The following is a 23542-nucleotide window of genomic DNA, read 5'->3' on the forward strand; positions in this document are numbered from 1 at the left end:
TGATGAATATGCATCTGGAGAACAGGGGGATAGGGTAATGGTGTGATGCAGAAGAGTTAGTCAAATAGGAAAAGGAAGCAAGCGGGAGAAAGATGGAGATAAAAGGGGAAGGGAAGGAGAGACGCGATCATGGGACTCAGGAAGCACGAACTGCAATGTACAGCTGTGGGAAAATGATTAGACGAGATTGCATCAAACTGGACACCAGTTTTGCAATTTCTGCAGCACCTTTTTAAGATCCCATACTGAGATACTGAGCAGAATGCGTGTGGCTGGATATCTGGAACAAGTCCAAGCAAAAGGCCAAATGCGATCAGTCATCTGTGTTTGCTGGTGCTGTGTACTAATGTTTCCTGTGCAGTCATTGCAGTATATGTCTACTTTGGTTGTTCTGAATTCTGTTTTTCACCTGTGAGTGTTTGTATCATATTTATTTGCCTACATTGTGCATTGCTTAATTTGGGGGCCAGAAATCACTGTTCCACTAGTACTCACCAGATGGAGGGATGAAAGAGAGTGAGATGGGGAAAGCTACAAGAAGGGGAAAGAACTGACTTCCACAAAGGGCAGTAAGATGCTATAAGGGGTGGTAGAAAACACCTCTGTACAGGAAATAACTAGCCAGCTTTTTTCATTTTAGGAGATCTCTGCAGAGAATCAAGAGGTCCAAAAGCTGTTTTGCTTAGACAGTTGATTTAGCTGATGGCAGTAGGGCTACTCATGTGAGAAAGGTGAGCAGGAAGCGGACTGATGTCAGCAGGCAGCCTGCGCTAGAAACTCACACCTACCCTTTCTGCTTCATCAGTTGTCTGAGCCCGCAGTTTCACTATTAGGTTTTGGTGGTGCATTTTTAGATTTCCAGTCACAGCTTGCATGACAACTGCTGGTAGTCTACACCTGACCAGTTACTGCCATTTAACTTGATGAGAACCATAAAGGAAGCATTCTTCCAGGAGAAAGAGTAGAGGAAGGGAAAAGCGTATTTCTAGTGCTTTCTGTAATTATGATTCATGACTTGTCAGCTAGAGTTCAGTTCTCAGTGGCAAGTGTCAGTAAGAAAGTCTTATTTTAAGAAAACACTTCTGCTTTTTTTTGCATTACTGATAGCTAATACAGATGAAACCACAAACCTGAAGAGTTCAGACTTCACCAAATGTTAGTCATGTATCATTTGGAGTAACTCAGTACTTGATGGTAACTGGCATTTAATTTGGATGTTCCTTTTTTCTTTTTCTCGCAACTCCAAGTAAATTTTCATTTTCATTTTTTATACTACATAAGTGCTAAAGATCACTTGATTGATTGAGCATAAAGTTAAGGCAATATTTTCTAAAGCAGTTACTCATAAGGGAGGTCATACTAAGGAGCCTGGATAGTTGACCTAACACACCGCCTTGGCCCACACAGACTTCTGGTTATACTTTATAAGGCAAGTTACATTTGAGTTATTCAGCTTCACTAAAAAAGTTGTTTTCCATGCTTCCACATCCTGTCTCCAGGAAAAGAGAAACAGAAGCTGAAAACTACAGATGCAGGGTGACGCCATTCCTTTTCTCTCTCTGCCCAAGGATGTGAGCTGATGATCTCTGTGCCATTCTGCTGTGGTCCTGTCACTCCCAACCTGAACTTCAGGATACACCAAGAGTATTGTGAGTCCTCCCAGCAGCGTCGCACACGAGCACCACAGTGGATTACCTACTTCAGGCAAGGCTCATCCTCTGGCAACGGGACATCTCTGGAAGCTCATGAATTGCATCTGGTGGAGAAATGGCAGTAGCCAGACAAACAGTGTAGGATGCTTCCACTGATCTCTGTCCTCTGTGGGAGTAAGCTGTTGGCAAAGAGCAAGATTAAGTTTATAGTCAGCAGGATGCGGCTGCTAACTCAAGATGTTATTTGCAATTAGCTAACCATGGCTGCAGTGCAGCCTGCGGGTCCACGGGATGGTGGTACAATAGACGAGCGGAGATGGACATCCCTGGGCAGGATGGGAAGGAGGGTGATACTGAGTATTGGCTTGAAATTTTTGGTAGAGATCAGCCAAGAACTCAGACTCCGAATCCAGAAAACCCCTTTCAAACTGGAACTAAAACCATACTTGAAAGCACAAGTTAAATTTTACGGTCCTCAGACTGTGGTATAAGTAACATACCTGACCCAGAAGAAATCTCAATGTTCCTCACAGAGACAGGGAATTCCCTTTCTGACACAGCTGCAAGGAACAACATAATCTTTTTATTTTTACAGTTACAAGAAACAAGATAATGTTTTCCCTTTTTTTTAAGGAACAATTGGTTTTGAAATGCAACATTTTCAAAAGCATTTGTGATAATTCCTGATCAGGGTCCAAGGCATAGTTCTTTTGGTTCTCCTGATGGAATTCATATTTCTTTGTTGTGAACGTGCAGTTTGTGTAAAATGAGGGTCTTTTTCCCAGCAAGATTCCCGTCCCTACCCCAGACCCTTAAGTTTTTCTTTGTCCTTTTGTGATTACAGGAGAAACAGGACATGACTGACAGAGGCGAGGTATGTGGAACTTCTGCAAAACTCTACTTTTTTATTAACTCCTTTTTAAAATGGAAAGACCATGATGAGGCCAGCCAAATCCATCTAGGTCAGTAGCCTTTCTCTGACACTAGCCAGCTGAGGTTGGCTAAGCAAAGAACAGAAGAAAACAGGCAAACTCAAATGACCCTTCCTTGGGCAAGGCCACATAACTTCCAGCAATCAAGAGTTCAGAAAATTTTTGAGCCAGAAGTTGCATCTGGGCTATTGTTTTTGATGTTCATCAATGGACCTATTCTTTGTAAAATTCTGTATTCCTATTTTGAATCCATTTATATCTCTTGGCTTCCACAACATCCTGTGACAGTGAGTTAATTATGCTTTGGGTGAAAAAATTACTTGCTTCTTTTTTTTTAAACACTGTACCTCAAAATTTCAATTAGTGTACCCTCTTGCACGGTAAGAAATAGTGAATAAATGGTGCCTATTCACCTATGGCACCTATTCACCTTCCTTCTATCAGTCAATATAGCAGATGTGCTGAATTAGTCATCTCTTTTCCAACTGAAGAGTTATAATTCTTTTGCTGATTCCACACCTCTCATCATCTTTGTCAACCTTTTGTCTGCAACTTTTCCACTCTACTGTATCTTCTAGAGATGGGGTGAGCAGAACTGCAGTGGACTGCAACAGCTGTGGAGACAGTCTTGGAGCATCTAATGTCAAACCACGTACTTAAAATGTAAGTGTCTCCAAATGCCAGGCTAAGCTTTATTTGTTGGAATGGATTAGAGAAAATTTTAAAATCAGAAGTTTCTGTTTATCTGTTTCTACAGCATACCACTTTCAGGACCATCTCTGGGTTTTATTTTTATTTAGCTGTTTTTACTAGGGAGAGCGATTCATGATTTTGAGAGTTAGCAATACTTTACGTATGTGCTTCCCAGCACTGTCTCTGGTTTCGGGCTCCTCTCTCTTTCTCACACTTACGGTAATGTGATATCCAAGTGAAATCAATCATAAACATAACATATCCCAATTTTTGGTGTTATGCTGCATTAGTCTCTAAGGAAAGCTCTCTCTATTTACAATTTTATAGCATGCTTAGGTTTTTGATCTGAGCCGACACAACCCATTCAAAGATAAAGACATCAATTAATTAAGCAGTTGTTGAGATCAGAAATCTGACACCCATATGGTGTCAAATTAGTGCCTGAAAGCAGTTAACTGCCAAGAGAAGCACATGCATCTGTTGCAAGTGATTAAAATGAAGTATCTATTAATTACTATGAGTTTTTTGATTGACTTCAAAATTATATTGCTGAACTGATTCTCTTTGTGTTATTCATCTTTAATGTCATCACTTGTAAATAAAGACTTGCTTCAAAAATATCAAGTTCCAAGCAAATGCTAAGTATCCTCTAAAAAGCAAGCAAAGGAAACTCAACTGTGAAGAGATGCCACAAAGCATGTGCTATGTTTTTTTCCATTGCTAGGAACTACAGAAAACCAGATGTATGCAGAAGAGAAATGTTGCCTGATATAACAATGAGTAATAAAGAATATCTCACAATCATAGGATGCATGACACAATAATGAATTGTATATTACATGCTTAAAAAACACAATTAAAACTGTCAATTTCTTTCCAGTGGAAGTTCATTGGCAAAATTGTGATACAACAGAAATTCCACTTCAGGTCTTTCATGCTATTTTCCTGTTTTCATGCACTCACGAGTAAGAAAAAGTGCAGATGTTAGAAGCACACACACTGTCTCTCTCTGTATCCAAGGAAATAATTGTTTCAAAATACACAGTTATCCGGTTATCACCGGCTTATTTTTAACATCCTATAGTCAAAACTACATCTACTTGGATAACATTGAATCCCAAGTCAAACATGTCTATCTCAGTCAGGCCTCTTGATGCAGAAGAAAATATTCCTGCTAACTCAGATAGTGACATTCTTTCTTCTGAACCAATGACTTGGTATTATTTTTATGAGGATATATATTCTGTTTCTTTAAACACGTAGCAGGAAACCAGGCAGGATGGGGATGGGGAAAGAGTCTACAGCAGCAACCCTAGAGTAAGGAGAGAGAGAGCGCATGTGCATATGTGCTTTTTAAGGAAAACACTCTTCTCCTTATTCTAATAAATAGCTTTGTACAGGTGTTCAGAAAAAAATGGGCCAGGAAGCCCCTCACTGCCAAGACTAGAGAGCACACTTGGATTTTGTGGGTGCAATGCAAGTGGGACATACACTTCTGAACATAAAAGTCTTCTCTCACTTACCTAAGACTCAGCCTAAATAACTCTCACCCATGCTACCCACTTTCTACTTGCTGCATCACCAGATAATATATGTAGAAAAACTTATTTGGAGGTTATCAGCAAAATGACTACTTTAGAAAATGTATCTCCTCCTCACTTGTTCTTGAGATCATCTGCACATGCTGTGTAGGAAAGTTAATAAACAGCTGCCTGAAGTACCCTGCCTCTGGGACAAAACTGTAGCCTTTTGGTCATTTCCTTAAAGAAAACAGGAACTAAGCTACTTAACACCAATGAAATTCTCCACTTCTAGCGTAGGCAGATCAATAAATCTTCAAAACACTGATATCAAAGACTAGAACAAATCTAAAAAACTTTGTAGACATTTTGGTCTCCTGCACACAGATAATGATTGATGACACTTTTGTCTAATAGTCAGGCTCATAAGCTAAATCAACAGATTTAAGGAAATCAATATTTCAGGGGAATAACTATGCTGCCACAAGCTTCCCATTGGCTTTCCTCCAAAAGGGAAACTGAAACAGACAGCAAGATTATCAGGTGCATAATTTTAAAAGTCTCTTATGGGGAGGAAATGTTTTGTTAAAGTTTTCTGGTTTGTTAATGAAAACTAAATTCCCCCCCCCCCCCCTATAGTTTTTCTTATTTAAATCTTTAATGAAAGCCATCCTCTCTTCATGTAGGGGAGCATCCGCATAGGGAAGCACCCATGGAGTCACCAAATAAGATAGATATTCTAGGTGTAACATGGGATAGTACCCTCCTGTTTTGCCTTCATTATATATTTCCAGGGATGCGTCACTTGGGCTGAAGAATGAAAGAAAATGAACAAAAATAATGCCCTGATTAAGATATGTGCCAACATCAGGCTTCTGTTAACAAATAAAATAAAAGCCTTGCAAAAAAAGATTTTATCATTTTCATTCATCAGTGCTTTTCTCTCAACACCGGAAAGTTACTGTTTCTCAGTTTAAAAATAAACAAAATTACTCTGATTATAGTATTTCTTGTTATGTGATGCCAATAATTATTTTTATATTAATGTTTAAGGTGAGTTTGATCGCTGTTCCTTCCTTGTGAAGTATCATAGCTCCCCCACGGTCGGTTAGAAGCTGGAGGAAGAAGGCAAGATCCCCCTATTAAAATTGTGCCACTGAGATGAAGAAACCTGGGGATGAGCTCTTTGCATCTGATGGTGTGTCCCCCCCAAACCCAAACCCAGCCATCTCCCTCCAACACTCCTCGGAAACTCCTCTCCTGGTGACAGATCCTCTGAACACACCATAGGGCAGATAAACTAAACTAAGTAAAAAAAAGGCCAAATCCAATGCCTGAATGCTAAATCCCAAGACTGAGTTCCCTGCCTGCCCCAATCCCTTATCCATCCTCTTCTAAGTCCACCGCACCAGCTGGGGTCATGCTGGAGAGCTGTAATGCCAAAGTCTCTCCCCAGAAAGGATTCCTTTGCGCAGGCTTGGACAGCCAGCCCCGTGGCTGCCTCTGCCTCTTGAGGGCTTCAGCTCTTGCTCCGGCATCTGCAGCAGGCCAGGCTGAGGCCCTTGGCAGAGGTGGGCTTTTTGGGGCTGCAGAGCAGCCCCTCGGGGAGCACTGAGCGTTGTCAGATGGCCGGGGGAGGCTCTCACAGCTTTGGCTGCTCCCAGGTCTCTCTCAGTCCTCTGCCAGGATGATTCTGTGCCAGGAGGACCTGGAACAGCTCATGGTTGGGAAGGCACCATGGGGCTTCAAATGATAGGAACATCATCTCCTCCTTAGCTTTTAAGTCCTCGTCTGCACTTCTTAAAAGGTGCTGTGCAGAATTTCTCCCTAACTCTGCTTCTCTTTGAAGACTTGGGAGCTGGTTTACTCTGACCAGAACGGGAAAGAAAGCAAACTGTTCACAACACAATGGGAAAACTTCAGGAGGTGCTGCAGGCTTTGGTGTATAAATTCACTATTTCTGTATGTACGTGGTAGAACAGAACAATCCACATTATAGAGTAATTTTGGTAATAAATCCCTGCTCTATCCAGATACTTCTAGACAAATGATACATGATACAAATACTCGCCAGCCTAGTCAGCATCTAGTACCATCAAATGCTCCAGAAAGAGTCGTTGAGCTGCATCCATCTGATTTTATGAACAGGCAAATACCCATCTTACACAGTCTTCTAACAGATTTTAACTATCTGTGAAGAGCACAGTGGGTTGTCCTCATGCAGACTTTGCGCTTCTAAAATGTCCCACTTACTCCCTTATGCCTGGTTTTAATATAACTGCTCTTTACAAGGGTCAGCATCTGTACTATGGTAGAAATAAATTTTGAAACAGTGCTTGCCTGCAGATTTAGGGGAATAGTACATGTGTGTTACTTTATTAGCCTGAATATGGTCTAAATGGCACATACTTTTGTCTTGACAATGTTAGAAATGCTGCTCAAGAAGTCTAGACCAGACTGACCATGTGGTTTAAGATCCATATTTGTATACACATTGGCATCCTGCAAATGCGTTGATAGCCTGCAGAAAAAGAGGCAAGCTGTTTTTAATGGTTGGAGAATTATTTACAAACACATGCATTAACTGCATAAAAATCACCAACACAAAGCATCAGAAATTCCCAGAATCACAGATTATCTCTGCTGGACTCATAATCATTTACTGGATTCACAGAAGTTGAGGGCATTCATTGAGATCCAGTCTAAAACCATCTTCTGTTGGAGTTTGCTGAGATTTGACTTAGGTTGTAACAGAAAACAGTAATTTTAACCTTTTCATTATCAGTTTGAGTAGCTGTAAGTCCCTGTTCTATGCTGAAGCTGGGATGGGCATCAGATCCCCAGAATTATGCAGAGCTTTTAGCAGCCTCAGTGGGGCTATTATGTACAGCTTGTTGCCAGCCTGCAGTGAAAAGACTTTGACATAAAAAATACTGCCTGTTGTAGGCGGAAATGTGTGACAACGGGAATTTATTTATGCATCTGTGCAATGAACCGAAGTCATGAGTGACTTGCATTCTCCTGGAAACCATGAAATTTTGTCAGCTCTATCTGAACCCAGCAACAACTTTGTTTAAATTTCTGGGAAGACATAACGGTATGTTTAATCAGGTCCTAAAAGAGTAGGTTGTTCTGAATATGCATGAGATCTTATACTCACACACACAGAGGATTAATTATGTTTCCCCTTTATATAAGACCACAAAGACTGAGGAAAGGTACAGGAAAAGCCTCTAGTTTTTTTGTCACCACCCTAGGTTATAGCTAACACAATCCAAGAGGCATCCATTTACCTCTTTGAGGAGACAATACTGAAAATCAGAGCATATTTCAGAATCATCTAGCTTGTTTTGACACTCAAAAATCTTAATGGAGACTAAAGCCTTCTTGAATTCATAGATCCAGGCATTCAAATCAATTTATCCATTTATAAAGTTATTTGTCTTCAACATTACCTTTATGAAGTACCAACCAAAAGCAGGCTCTATAGAGCTGGACCCTGTACAAAGAAAAGGAAAGTCCCCAATAGAAAAAGCTAAAAATTTAAATGGAATGAATGAAGGAATGATAATTCCCATTTTATAGTATTACCACATGCCCACTGCCCACTGGAGGGGCTTAACATGGATGTCACATCTCTCTCCACTGATTCCAGAAAAAAGCTGGTGTCTGATAACCTTGGGGCTGTAGGTAAATGAATTTCTCATCCACCTCTTTATCCAACTTACCAAAGCAACAGCAGCAACTTAGGTTCAACACCCGCAGCCAGGAATCCTAGCAAAGTAGCATCCAGTCCAACTTTGACTTAGAATTCAAAACAAAAGTAGGAGTATTTTCAGACCCAGGACTGGTTTTGTCTGAACTCCACTCTTTTGTGGGTTTGGACATTTCTCCTTTGTTTGTATTCCAATTTCTGATATTCAGATAAGTTGGAAAAATTGTGTGTCAATATCTTATGTAGTAAGATGAGGTGAGGATGTTTAAACTGAGATTCTTTTAATAATTTTCCATGTGTTTCTTAATTGGCTTGGCTTCTTTTTTTTCTGGCTTTGTTCTCCAACACCGGTTCATTCATTTCCTGAAGTTTCACTTCACCTTGTCTGGTTTTTCCGTCTGCAGCTTGTTGTTATATGCATTTGGTGATGAGAATTAGCTTAAAATAATCTGTATCCTAATTACCGACTTCAGACTTGTTTGTGTCTATAGGGAGATGTCCACGACAAAACAAAATAACAACAAAGAGGGAAAACTACCACGTTCTTCCATATTTGGACAGCCCAGATGTTATTTACAGCATTGTTTATGAAGCTTTTTCTTTGCCTTTCTGGCTTTGATCCACACACGTTGTCAGTTTTGAGCACACACGTCCTGTCACATGGTGACTGTGTGCCCCTGACGAGTAAACATGCGGGAATGCAATTTATAAAGACAGGCTAGAGCAGCAATTAAGGAGAAAAAGAACTACAAACAAGACAAAGGAAATTAGGCAGGAAGATGAGCTAAATCTGGTTAGAATACAGGATATCAAGGCAACTGCACTGCGTGTCATTTATCCTTTAGTCACTAGCAAGTGTCAACATCAGTACGTGATGCCTGTGCTCGTGAAACTTTTATCATTAGTCTGCAAGAGGATTGCTCAGAGGGACTTGTTGCTACAGAATCCACTGAGTGTGCGATCTTTGAAGGGTGAAGAAGTTCATTATCATGTTTGGCACTTATTCAGAGTGATGGAGTTCTTCAAGCACATTTGGCACATTGAACAAACAGAAGATTGTAAAATCTCCTTTTCGTATAAAGTTGAAGAGGGAGTAGTTTCCAGTAGGGGTCCACAGAATATGTAGTAAGAGGGAAATATCTCACAAGCATTACATTTTCATGCTAAAGCAAAGTAATGCCACAAAAAAACATTCAACAAATGTTTCAGGCAATAAAATTCAGTCACATGAATATTTGGGTGACAGCAGCAAAAGGTTATGTACCAGGAGTCGTGGGGCCTGGGAAGGGAGCGTGGAGTATTGCTTATTTCCCTGTTTACAAACAAACCAACCCCAGGCAAATGCTGGGATTCGGCAAGTTCATTTAAGAGACTGTGGGCTGAGCAGCTGAATCTTGGGTCTGTTGCCTGAAGAGGACTTTGTTCTGTAAAAGGTGTGCTTTATTATAAAGGTCATCATATCAGCTGGGGGAACTGGTAGTTCATTATCCCTATGTCTCGTAGGACAATATTCTGCTAGGAATCTTTCCTTTAGCTTTACCTGTCTAAGTCTATAGCAGAGGATGCTGGAGGAGGCTCCTTCTCCTCTAGGATTAACTTAGCTCCTTAACTGCTCTTTTCCTTTCAGCCATCTGCTGTCTACTTCTCTTTTCAATCATTGTCCTAACAGTTATTGTCCTCATAGGGCAGACCTTGGTTTTTCAATCCTTTTTTGACAATCCTTCTCACAGTATATGGCAGGGTACTTTGCTACCAATCTCTTTTAGGGAGGGAAAGGGTTGAACTAACTGGGTGTGTAGCTCTAAACCTTCAGTTATTTGCCACCCGGGTCTTGGAACAAACACTTGCATCATGCCGGATCTTTGATGTAAAAGCACTTGTACTTTCTGTAATGGCATTGTGGTTTCTATACATGCATAATCAAAAGAGTAAGCCAGCACATGATTTATATGATCACTTTGAAATACCTGTCCAAAGGGTTTCTTTTTTTATGTTTAGCTCATCCACTGGCAACACTTTCCACTAATGATTCTTCACTGATGTTTAAGAGAATGCCATGTACTGTATTTATATTTGCCTATGAAAAGGTACCCAACTGTTCAAGTAAAGTGTTAAGATAATCTGAAATTAAGGATACATATGAAGTACTGGATTCAGTCCTGGCCTCCCCATTACAAGAAAGAATTGGAGCAAGTGCAGTGATGGGCCACAATGATGATTAAGGGATTGGAGGATCTGCTCTAAAGGGAGAGGCTGAGACAGCTGGGACTGTTCAGCCTGGAGATGAGAATGCTCAAGGGGGATCGGATCAATGTGTATAGGTACCTGATTGGGGGGAGTAAAGAAAAGGGAGCCAGGCTCTTCTTTGTTGTATCCAGCGACAGGACAGGAGATGACAGACACAGATTAAAATACAGGAAGTTCCATTTAAATAAAAGGAAAAACATTTTTTACTGTGGGGGTCATCAAACACTGGAACGAGTTGCCTAGAGAGGTTTTGGAGCCTCCATTGCTGGAGATACTCAAAGACCCAACAGACACAGCCCTAAGCAACCTGCTTTTGTTGACGCTGCTCTGAGTAGGAAGGTTAGACCAGACCATCTCTAGAGGTCCCTTCAAACCTCAGCTGTTTTGTGATTCTGTAAAGGAGACTGTAAAAGAGATGCACATCCAGAATGCACGTCCAGGTACATGTCTGAACAAAAGTTATGAATTCCAAGACTCAGCAACTCAACCAAAATGTCATTTGCAGGACAAGTTAGAAACCAAATGGAAGAAAGAAATGAGAATGACAGAAGAACTGCATACACCTGGAGCCAGCAAGACATGAAAAGAAGAGCTTCGATTCATTTTCTCTAGCAAACACTGAAGGGAATTTGTGGTAGGTTAAAGAGAGTTCTTATTTGTATGCTAATATTCCTATCCACATACAGAGCTAAAAAGGATAGCTAAGCCAGCAATGCAAAGTACAGTTCAGTCAGATTGCAGCAGCAGGTAAAGTTATATCTAACACAAAAGTGGCTAACCTAGGGTTGATGTAAAATAGGGGAAAAAATATCTGGTTTTTCTTTCCTAAGACTTCCAAGATCATCGGATGCTTGAGGATGCCACAGAAGCAACTCTTAGTACAGCCAAGAAGAAAGGCTGAAATTAGGTACCTTAAAACAAAGAAACAAAAGCCCCAAGCAGGATGAGGAGGACAGAGAGCTGCCAAGGAATGTGTGACCTGGGACATTCGGATACAGTGGGGAGAGCTGCAGTGGCAAAGGCACCGTGACCTTATCCAGCTCATCCATCTTATACTAGTAAAGTGCTCAGAGAGGGTTTCACTCTCTTCCCAGTTTTCTCCAGAAACCTATTTGTTGGAAGGAACCAGGAATTTGAAGAACTAATTTGAAAATGAGAGTAGAACTAGCTTACACTTGTTTTCAGCTGATTTATAATTGACAGCAGAATGACCTCAAGGATGAGGTGGGCTTCACCTTCCCACTAGTAGTAACTCTTCAGATCAGGTCCCTCCCAAAGTGACAGCAGCACTTGCCAGTACAGATCTGGAGAGCTATGGCAAAATAAAACCTCAAGCCATGGCAGTTTTACTGCCTCAGGCAAATCAGAACCAGGTCTGGGCTCTCACATAGCTGAAAATAGGATTGAGAGTCTTAGGGCCAGCACAATCTAAAGAAGATCCTGGTATACAGATTTCATATTGCTAGAGAGCTATATATTAAGACAGAGTAGAAATATATATATGATCACTTAATTTCTTTAGACTGTTCACCTTCCCCACCACTTTCCATTCCATTTTTTTCTTGTCCTTCCACTTAAAATAGAAAAAAACTACCTACTGATTACATGATCAGCAAAGGTTTTTTCCACCATTCTTCAGAGAACTGATTTATTTGTATGCTAATATTCTTATCCATATACAAAAATGTGCACCATAAATAGTTTTATAAGGGAAAACTAGCCAACTGGAAATCCTTCCTTTATTTTAAAGATAATAGCTCCATTTGTTTATTGCTTCTGCTGTTGATGTTTTCCAAGCAGAACAGCAAATCTGCTCTCAGTTAGGGGAGCACAACCCTTCTGCGGCCAGAGCTCAGTATGTATCCCAGGGTATCTTTCTATGGCGAAACACCCTGCCTACTTCAATGAAGCTGCTCACAATTAACTCTTCTGGATGTGGAGATCAAAGTAACATAGCCTTTTATTGATTGCCTGGGGGCTACATTCAGACGGCCCGAATTCCACTAAAGTCCCCAGCACTTGCTCCGCAGGGAGAGTTACTGCAACTGGAGGGGAGCCTGGGTGGGAAACACTGTCCATGGGGGCTCTGGTGCAACATGTGAGGATCCCTTGGACGAAGACAGAGGCCAGCTACTACTGTGTGATCAAGCCTGGGTTTGATTCAGCTGGACAATCAAGGGAGAAATTTTTTTTTTCCCAGCAAGTGATAGTTATAAAATCTACTTCCTTAAACTTTTTTTTTTTTTTAGAAATGTCTTACTTTTTCCATATGTTTGTGAACCAGGGTGGAGCAGATGTCCAGAGAGATCAGCATCAGGATTTTTTTCATTTAATAATTACGTTTGACAACTGTTAAAACACGGAGTGTAGTGAAATCATCACTACCCATTTATTATGGTAAACTACTCAATTTTTTCAGTGGTTTGAGGGAAACGCTCCAAACATCCATAAAAATTGGTTGCAACAGGACACACACTAAAACCAACATAACGAGCACACTCAGTGCAGTATGCTTCTGCATAGGAAATTAATGCAGAAAAGCCACGGTGCTAATGACTTAATTATTGCCTTGGCAGTTGTCAGGGTGACAAACTGACTCTCCCTCCCCAGATGGGCTAAGATCTCTTTCAGTTTCCTGGGCAGGTCATCATTCTTCTCACAGGAGTTTTACATGCACTTTTTTACAGACCTACACCAGCGAATTGCCTCCCGGCCTAAGCTCTTGTTCCCAAGGTGTCCTATATTGGACTGCAGCATCCTGAATCCTTTTTCCAAATGTGTTTTTGTTTTGAGTAGGATATTCAGAGAGAATCAGCTCCCGTATCTCAGCAAGAAAACTCTGGGATGCATTCACAGCTGTGGACTTGGAAAAAGGAAGGACGCTAGAGACGTCTTAACCCTCTGCCGCCACCGAGGAAGGGAACACGGCCTTGCAAATCTTCTGAACAGGAGCGTTTCATTGAAAGTATGTGAGTTGGTCAGCAAACCCAGCATTTTAGTAAAGCAGGCCTTAACATAAGCCTAGTTCTTGCTAGTCTTTCTCCTGAGCCCCCATGCTGTCGTGCCCTCCCTCTGCTGCCATGCACCGTAGCCATCGCTGGGACCTAAGTCTTGAGTATCAAAGTCTCAGACTCCAGAAAAATATTGCTTAGCTGGAGCCAGTCATTACAGCTTCCTCCTCGTTATGTAGCTTACAGGAATGAGATCAAGCAAACAGTCAAAAGCATGACTGCTCAAATACAAGATCCGGCAGCACATTTAACTCATGTGCAGCCAGAAAGCAATTGTCAAGAGTTTAATACAATTCAGCATGTTCTTAGTTTTCCTTGTAAAACACCCTTCTTAAACAATGGAGTGGTTTAAACAGGATTTTTGTTCCTCAGCATGTGGACACAAGGACAAAATGCCAGGTGATTATAGCAAATTATTCATTCAGTTGATTTGGGGAAGGACATTAATTCTTTTAGTCATAGTTTATTTGATGTAACTTTCACACATTTTAAAGCTGATCTCCTAAAATACCAAAGCAAGTCGTTTCATGTACCTTCCAAATTGTTTTCTTCTGAGAAGGCGTTGAACAGAGGTACATGCATATCAAAAAGTAGAGTGGTTCAGTCAGGATAAGGCCCCTTCTCCAAAGATCAGATGCTTATCTGGACCTAAGCTACATAAGCCAGACTGCTTAGTCCTAGGAGCATTATAGCCTTAGGGTCAGAAAACAAATGAAAGTTAACACAGAACTGGCCAAAACAGGACAGTAAATCAATTATTAATACACCCCTAATACAAAGCTTCAGGCTTTCCTGAAGTCTGGGTTTTCCCTCATTTCCTCTGGGGATTTTTTAACAGCTGGATGAGTGGGATAACTTGGCTTAAGGATGCTTTTCCTGTACTGGCTCCTACGTTTGCAATCAAAAAAGACTCAAGATCACAAAAAGCGTCCCGGTCTGAAGAACAATGATCTCCCCCAGGTATCAAGAAATATGATATATTCAATGGGCCACATTCACCAGTATGCTTGGGATGCTTTGCATCGTCTTGGTGATACAAAACAGTCATAAGCCTGGACTGTCTGTGGAGCCATATAAAGCAACCAGAACAGGTCTGATCTGCAGTCAGCAGCATTATATATCGCATGCACTGGAAGCCCCCAAAGAACTATTCTCTTATATAGCTCTCTGGACCTTAGTGAAACACTGCCTGATACCACAACTTTTATCATTGTAATCACAGAAATCAGTACAAAATGGAGGATCTTCGAGCCAAGTTATTCAGCTGATCCAGCTGTTGTGAAATTCCCGAGAGGAAATGAGGGAAGACTCAGAACATTAAAAAAAAAAAAAATAAACCTCCATGCTTTACAAGTGAGGCTGCAGCAGCGTGAGGGACATTGCACTGCCAGGAGGGGTTGAGGCTGCAGAAGCTGGCACAGAACCAAAGTCCGGGACGGCTGCTTCCTGACGGCTGGTTCACGCAGAAGTCACCGTGCGGGAGAGTGGGGCAGTCAGTGGAGGCACAACGGCCTCTCCATCAGCCTTCGAGATCTTGGCCACTAGCTGGGCTAGGTCAGAAGAGAGCCCTGCAAATGTGCTACCTATTCCCTGGAGACTCTTGTGGTTCAGGCTCTAATCCACTGTACTACTGTCTGCCAAAGAAACTTCCCTGGATGATGTTAGGTATTGGAAGAGATTACACACACACAGACCCTGGGTTTTAAACCCCTAAACCACATCACCCAGCTTAGCGCAGGAGCACTTCGGGTCTGTCTACGTGAGCAAATAAAACTGGAAATGTTCCCAGGCACTGGAAATTGAACCCCCTCTTAAATTGTTTGAACGGCCTCTGCTATATGGTGTTGACTCACGCCAAACCATTCCCAGGCACAACTTGAAAGTTAGCGGGGCCAGAGACCGCAGCCTATGGGCAGTTGTGTGCAGCTGTCCCAGTTTGGAGACAAACGGACTCGGGCCTCCCTGGCAGACGGCAGTCCAGGTCATGCTTAATTTGCTGGGAACGACTTACCTGCTGGGACTACTTCAGCCGTACTGGGCACTGGGCACACAAGAGACTGCCCATAATTCTGGTTTTAAAGATTACTGTGTCCGTAGGAAGGAACTGTGTTGCTTGTTAGCCTATTCAGAGTCATCTTTAGCAAAAGACTTATATACGAAATAATGGGTTTACTTGAAGCATATACTTTCACAATAATGAAATAAAGTCTCAAAAACTAAAAATGAAATAACATTAAACAGTAAGAAGTCTCCACAGCTTTTCCAATCCCCTAGACAGCTTGCTACAAAGACCAGGCAGCTGCTACGACCGACCTCAGGTAGGCTGCAAGCATCCTTTCTTGCTTTAACTGTTCAGGACATCTCCTGAAGCCACACTGAGCAGTTACTTACAGTGTTTCTTTCCCACCGCACTGGCGAGTGACCTACTTCTTCTTCTCCTTTCCTGTTTACCTGCATCATTCACCATGATTGGATGCCAAGACATTGCATGGCAACGTGGGGAATGAAGTCATTTCCTCTTTTCATCCCTTCAGTCTCTGAAGTCATTTCCTTCCCCCACCCACTCAGCATTTCTCAATATTTCTGTAGTATATGCTGCTTACCACTTTCTTGGCATTATTCCGCTTTCTCCTCTTACAGCTAAATAAAGACGTATCGGTAAAATATTACACATCAGATCATGAGAAATACGACTCTAATAAGAATGCTGTATATGTAAAAATTATTTTTTCTCTGAGACTAGCATATAAAGAGACAACACAGCATAACAGTCGGTACCTGCATTACTAATACATGCCCCTATCTATACTGCTGGCTGGAAAGGGGACAAAGGTCAGTGGAACAGTATGAGTATGGTAAAGTAACTTTAGCTGGTTCACAGATGTAATGGAAAGCTGGCCACCTAAGAGTTTTAAAAGCCATATCCTGTATAAAATCACCCATAGGGAGTAGCATCACTATCACCATACTCCTTTCCTGCATGGCAGCAGTCAATCAATCAACAGCAAATATTAGCTGAAAAAGTAAATCAAATAAACATATTTTACCTGCTGCTAGGGACTCCATCCTGCAGAAGCCAGGGCAGGTTCCAATGGGAGCAAATTTCAGAGCTGGGGGACCTGGGGTAGAGCAGTCCTGGCACAAGTGTTCATCCCTAACACACATAGTATGAGATTTAGGCTGAGACAGTTGGGGTTGTTCAGCCTGGAGAAGAGAAGGCTCCGGGGAGATCTTATAGCAGCCTTCCAGTACCTAAAGGGGGCCTGCAGGAAAGCCAGAGAGGGACTTTTTACAAGGGCATGTAGTGATAGTACAAGAGGTAATGGCTTTACACTGAGAGAGGATAGATTTAGATGAGATGTAAGGAAGAAGTTCTTCCGTGTGAGGGTGGTGAGGCACTGGAACAGGTTGCCCAGAGAGGTTGTGGATGCCCCATCCCTGGCAGTGTTCAAGGCCAGGTTGGATGGGGCTTTGAGCAACCTGGTCTAGTGGAAGGTGTCCCTGCCCATGGCAGGGAGGGTGGAACTAGATAATGTTAAAGGTCCCTTCCAACCCAAACCATTCCATGATTCTATGATTTCTACTTGGTTGGTGCTATCTCAAGAGCCTACAGGTAACCTGTGGTGATCTATCCCGTCATGAGACCCTGCAGCACCAAGGCACCCTACAACTATCACTGTTTGCAACCAGCAACAATTTAAAGTGCAACTCAGGTGTATTTGGATCACAGCAGACTGTTTCAGGTACTATGTTCCCCCCCAGCCATGTCATCCATTTATATTTCAGTTTTGGGGCATACTGGAAAAATTATAGATAGGGCCAAGAACCTACACACTGTCTGTGTCCACGACCAGTAGTGCAAGATATGCCTGAGAGTACATCTTGCTGCCTGGTTGACTTCACTTGGCAATTTAGGAATTCCATTTCAAACAAAAATACATATCTGGAACTAGTTCAAACCACAAGGGAATAAAGGAAAGAAATCAAATCAAACTAATAAATCAAGATTACAGCTCTCTCAAAAAGATATGTTCTAATTCAGCCACAGGTTATGAGACTTGATGCAGGAATTACTGGAGGTAACTCTATAGCCTGTGATTGCTGTTGATCATATGAAATGATCCCATTAGTCTCTTTTGTCTTTAGTGCCGGTAAGCTGTGCAACTATAGTTGTGTGAATGACGACAAGGTCTCTTTTTGCCCCACAGTGAGCGCCAGCTACCGATTACACTCAGGTGCCGGCAGTGAAACAGCTGAGGAATGTCCGCAGGTAGAGAGAGGAGCATCCCACCTGATGAATGCACCTTCTCAAGCTGCAGCTGGAGTCCATAGCCTAGGAATCACACTCCACAAGTGTATTTGCATTTCCAGTTATAAACTGTTTCTTATCAAGAAAGAATTTAATGAAAAATGAGTGCTGCAGAATATACCTTTTAAACAGAAAGAAGAAATGTAAATTCTTATTAAAATTTAGGTTATAATGTTAAGAAAGGACATTGGTGGGAAAGGGTAAAGTGTGATATCCTCAGTCCCCTTTGTGACTCCTAGCTCAGTGATACTGTATTTATCCCTAGCGCATAATTGCTGTATTTTCCAGGGGAAAGGGCTTGGAAATTTCAGTAAAACATTGCATCTGATGTTCTGTTGTTGCTACATTTTAAAAACAGCAAAAGACATCTGAGAAGATTGATGCCCTTTTTTAGTCAATGACAAACAAATATGAGGTCCAGAGAAAAATCCATTCTCTTTCTTTTTGCAGTCAGTGTGACTTTTCATGGGAACATGTATTTTGAGTATGTTCACAGCTTTGCTACCGCCAAAGATAATGGCAGTTTTTAATTACTCCAACCGAAGCAGTGTGGAGAAAACATATGATTTTTGAACTAGCATAACAGAATCCAACAGAAGTTGAAAACATAACACATTTTCTGTTCATATATGAATACTTTGCTGAGAAAACAAGTCATACCCATGTCTCAACCCACAGTAACTGCCTGTAATTCAAAACAATGATTCAGCACTGGGTATGCGAAGTTGTGAACATTTTAACGATTTTTTTTCCACAAAACTTTTGGCACTTCTGCCTCAGACGCTTTTTCTACAGAGCAAAAGTTCAAGCAAATTTTTAAAAAGAAAAAAACCCAAGGGTTTTCAATTCATTCTTAAATGCTTGAAGAGCAGTTTAAAGGCTATCGACTAAAAGGCTTTGCATTTCAAGCCCATTTGGACTTCTCTGAGGATGTTTTCCAGAACAGTGTGTGCAGATGCAATGTGAGAGGGAAGCTCCAAAGGCTGCTTCCCATTTCTTTCTCAGATGGGTGGCCATTGCTCCTATACCTACCCTCTAATCCTCTTGGGCGGGCTCACATCTTTGTGCACAGTCCTTCCAGATTTATTGCAGAGGATTTTCCCATCCGTATCTGACTCCTGCCTCAGGTCCATATTATTTTGGGACAGGTTAGCTTCCCCCGGGGTGACGGTACAGTTGCAGCCGACTGGGTTATACAAGCCTCGTTATAGTGTGCTTGTAGACAGACAGACAGACAGATGGTCTGTAAGGATCTGACCCCATCCGTAGGATCCCATGACTCACACCGGCCCTTGGGGAAGGCTGCAGGGAGTTTCCTCTCATCACCTTCCTGGAAAACTAGCCGGAGCGAGCGCAGTGCCAGCCGCTCCGGAGCTGCCAGGTAAGAATTACCTGGCTTCCAGACAAGACGATCTCAAATTGGAAACTCCATCTCCCTTCCCGGAGGGTTTCACACAGGCGGGTTTGTGTCACCTGCTGAAGCGAGGAGTGGGGGACCCCTCGGAAACACCCCTGCAGCCTCCGCGGCTGAGGTTTCCCAGCCAAGCTGGCTCTCCACGCTTACCTTCCAAAAAAGGGGAAAAAGGGAGAACGTCAGCGTTTGTCCAGGCGCCAGGTTACTGCCTGCCCGTCTGAGAATGGTACCGACCCTTTTAGCCCTGCAGTGGAAGGTGACGTCCACGTGGGCAGCTGCCCATCACCTCCATCCTAGGCTCTAGATCAGAGGTTTTCAAGCTTCACCAGTGTGGTCACCCCCAAATCTCCCAGTGGAAGCACAGACCCTTCGGTGGCCCACCTAAACGGAATGCTTTTTTCTTAGTATCTCAGTGGTCCCAAGGACCTGCAAAAGAGAACCATGGATCAGAGATTTAAAAACCTGGGAGATGGAGAACACACAAACTAAACCCCTAGGAGGTATTACAGCCACATTTTCAAATAAAAATATTTCATTTTGTAGTTTTATGCTAGCTTCTTTTGCCTTTCAGAGTGATAACTTAAATCCAAACGTTCTCTGAAAAGTGAGTCAGGAAAAAAAGCCTAGTTTTTGTGCATTTGTTTTAGTTTTCTTTTGTGTTGTCCTTTTCCAAGAGAAAATGCCCATTTTTCAGCCAGCTCAGCAGAGCATTGTAGGAGAGGGAATCAAGAGTTTCTGCACCAACTTCTGGGTTAACACAAAATAGGAATTTTTTTCAGGAAGAATTTTAACTGTCAGGATACCTGGTAGCAGCTAAATATATGCAAGGTGTAAGAGGAACAGGGAAGGTCTGAAGCTGTTGAGCATGTGGTGGCAATACTAAAAGAAGAAACTCTAAATACAAAAGAAGCTAATTCTTAACTAATAAACAAAGCTAAACTGAGATGTAGTAACCACTGACATCCTTGTTCTTCATTATTAAAGGGCCATGCAGGCTTACAAAGCACAGAGCTTGCAAGACAAAAGGAGGTATTTTTAAACAAACTTAAAAAATCCAGGGATGAATGTTAAATTATAATGGTGTGGATTGATTCACTACACTGACTCTAAATGTCGGTCACTGCAACGTGACGTTTTCTAAGTGGAGTTATTTCGAATTGAAATAATGCTGTAATAGTATAGTATATGGATTTTTAAAAAGCATTTTAAAATGTATCATGAAATCTAGTACTCTACAGCCTGCTTTTTGGGCATAAAAGGAAAACATTAAGTATAAAGGTTATTTTTATCGTCTCATTACTACTATTATTCCTGGGGAAAAAAAAATGTTTTTCTTTCTGAAATAAGTTAGTGAGAATTTTCATGTAAAAATGGAATATTGAGATACAGTACTCGGGAGAACAATGCTGCTAAGAACAATTGCAATCTCCCAGTTCAATGCTTTGGAAAACAAAAAATTTTTACATTTCCTTCTTACTAGATACCTCAGATTTATGTCAATCCTTGAAATACTTGAAGGAAAAACTAGCTGTTGCGAGTACTACATTTCCTTCCCTGAAGTACTGACCAGGGAAGACAGCAAAAAGGTTATTATATCTGATAAAAAATATAATTTAATAAATATTCACTATGAAAGATCCTCCTTCCCTTTTCAGATTCTTGTCCTTACATTTGGCTATTTACGCTCCTAAGAAGACAGGTTACAGATACACCTTTTGATTAGAATTCTGTTAAAAAAATTGTAATCTGGGAATTGTGGAAGGAAAGATGATCTCAGACAGACTTGGATTAATTTTCTTTTATATTGTTAGCCAAATTTCCTTTTTACTCTTCTTTTTAAACACTGTTTTGGGAAGGTTGGGGTTTTGGGTTTTTTTTTTGTTTTTTTTTTAATCAGAAGTTTTAATCAGAGGGTGAAAGATTATTTCCATCCAACTCATGTTCCGTATGAGGAGTCTGCATTTGTTTCCTGTGAGCAAGTATGGATTTTCCAATTATATCTACTCAGGCCCTGAACATAACGGCACTGTGTCAGCAGCTTTGCAAGAGATCACGTTTTTTTCCAAGATCTGGTGATGGAAAATCTGGAAAGCAATATTTCATGTCCCTCAGAGGGCTGTTTATTCTCAAAAATACTCAGTTATTTAGCCTCATAGCAATTGCCCATTCCTAATTTGAAGAACATTCATCCAGGAGGTAAAGCTGTAATGAATCATTTGTTTCTTTTGTGGGGATTAAGTGCATTACTAAGCAAAGAATAAGTTGCATAATTTTTCTTTTTTTTTTTAAGCAAAAAGAGGAAAGTGACAAAGGAATGAGAAATACATTTATTTTTTTTTTGCAGCTTGTCTGTTTTTTTATTTCCTTTTTTAGACTCCATTTCAGGCACTGCCAGTACTACCAGCAGAGCCCGCTATGGGACCACTCAAATTTGGAGGAGAAAGGTGGACATTCACAGCCAGGTTTCTAAAGTTTCACTGTCTTCATAAATCACCAGAATTAGAGTCCACAAAGAGCCACCATCCATCAGGCCCAGGCACCTACTTAACCATGGAAGAGGAGACACCAAGTTTCACGGCGGACGTTACCCTGATCAGACAAGCAATAATCTCAGAGGTAGCGCCAGGTCCACCTAAGCTCGTCCTTCCTGACTTTTTGCAATGACATTTGCCTAAGTATAGAGTTAATTAAACATCCCAGCTGGTCTAGGAGACGAGGCGTCAGACGGGTGTAATGTATTCAGCAGCGAAGGGACAAGGAGTATTTAGGTTGATTGTTAAGCAACAACACTACGTGCTGTGGGCAAGAAGGACACAATGCCAGCTCTGGAAATTTCGCAACTTTTTTTTTCCTCCTCAAGACTTTGTAATTGAGGCTTGCGGGGTTAATAAACAACAACCACTACCAAAAGTAACACTTATGACGGGAGAGAAGAAAAGGACAACAAGAACATTTTGGACCGCTTACGGTTGTTATTCTGTTAATACTCCAGTAAGAAAGTGAGAGGTCTTTTGTGTCTGTTTTAGTCCAACAGCACAGCTCTAAATAAATCCCAGAGGGGACACGTTTCTGAACACCAAGATGAAAGGGGAGGCTAAAGCAGGCAGGGGAAAAGGTGGTTTTGGCTAAACCCAAGCAGCTGTGTTTTGCATGGCCAAAACCAAAACCACACTTTGTCTTTGTAGGTTAGGTCTCGCTGCGCTAGGAGCGGCGGTGTGCACGGCACGGCGCGCAGCCCTGCGCAGGTGACCTGAGGAAGGGCACGACTATCCCCTGGAGCAGCGAGGAGGGTGAGTAAGGGAAAGCCCAAAATCGGGGCTGGGAGCTAGCCAGTGGCGGGCAAGAAGGGCCATGGCAAAAGAGCAGTTCCTGCTGCTCCTGACGAGCAGCGCCCGGAGTGCACCTGGGGTTAGAACGTAGGCTAAAGCCGAGTTAGCAATTAGCTCCAACTCCAGTCTACAGCTGTGGACACCACCTCCTAGCTAAGGATGCACACCGCTACCTCAAGAGATTTATCTCTGAGGTAGATGGACATTTTAATTACCTCCATGCAGAGTCCTGGGATGAACCGCTTGCCTTATCTCAAGACTGAAGGAAAAACAAGAGAAAGTCTTCCATGCTCGCTGATAGCCGTGGCAGCTGCAGCAATAAATACGTGCTGAGACAAACCTACCCAGCCAGGCTCACACATGCACAAATAGTAGTCCAGGCTGCGGTTGCTTAATATCCCAAATGAGTGGCTAATTACTTCATGAGCTAATTCAGAGTACATAGGCACTGCCTATACTGCCTGGTAAAAATAGGTCTTGTGCGTTCAAAACCAGGTCAAACACAAAGCAATGCAAAAGAAATGGTCTGTACAAGGGTGAGTGACCCATGTCTCAGGCTCTGCCATTTGCCCACAGGTAGCCACTCTCACGAGGGCACAGCATTGCTAAAACTGGACATGCAAACACTCAAGGAATGGGGAAACTGGGCATTAGCATTAAAGAAGCTGAATTTAAACAGCAGAGCGGTGCTGCACTTAGATACTGCCCCATGCTCCTGAC

This window comes from Buteo buteo, chromosome 15, assembly GCF_964188355.1.
Source record: "Buteo buteo chromosome 15, bButBut1.hap1.1, whole genome shotgun sequence".
Taxonomy (NCBI): Eukaryota; Metazoa; Chordata; class Aves; order Accipitriformes; family Accipitridae; genus Buteo; species Buteo buteo.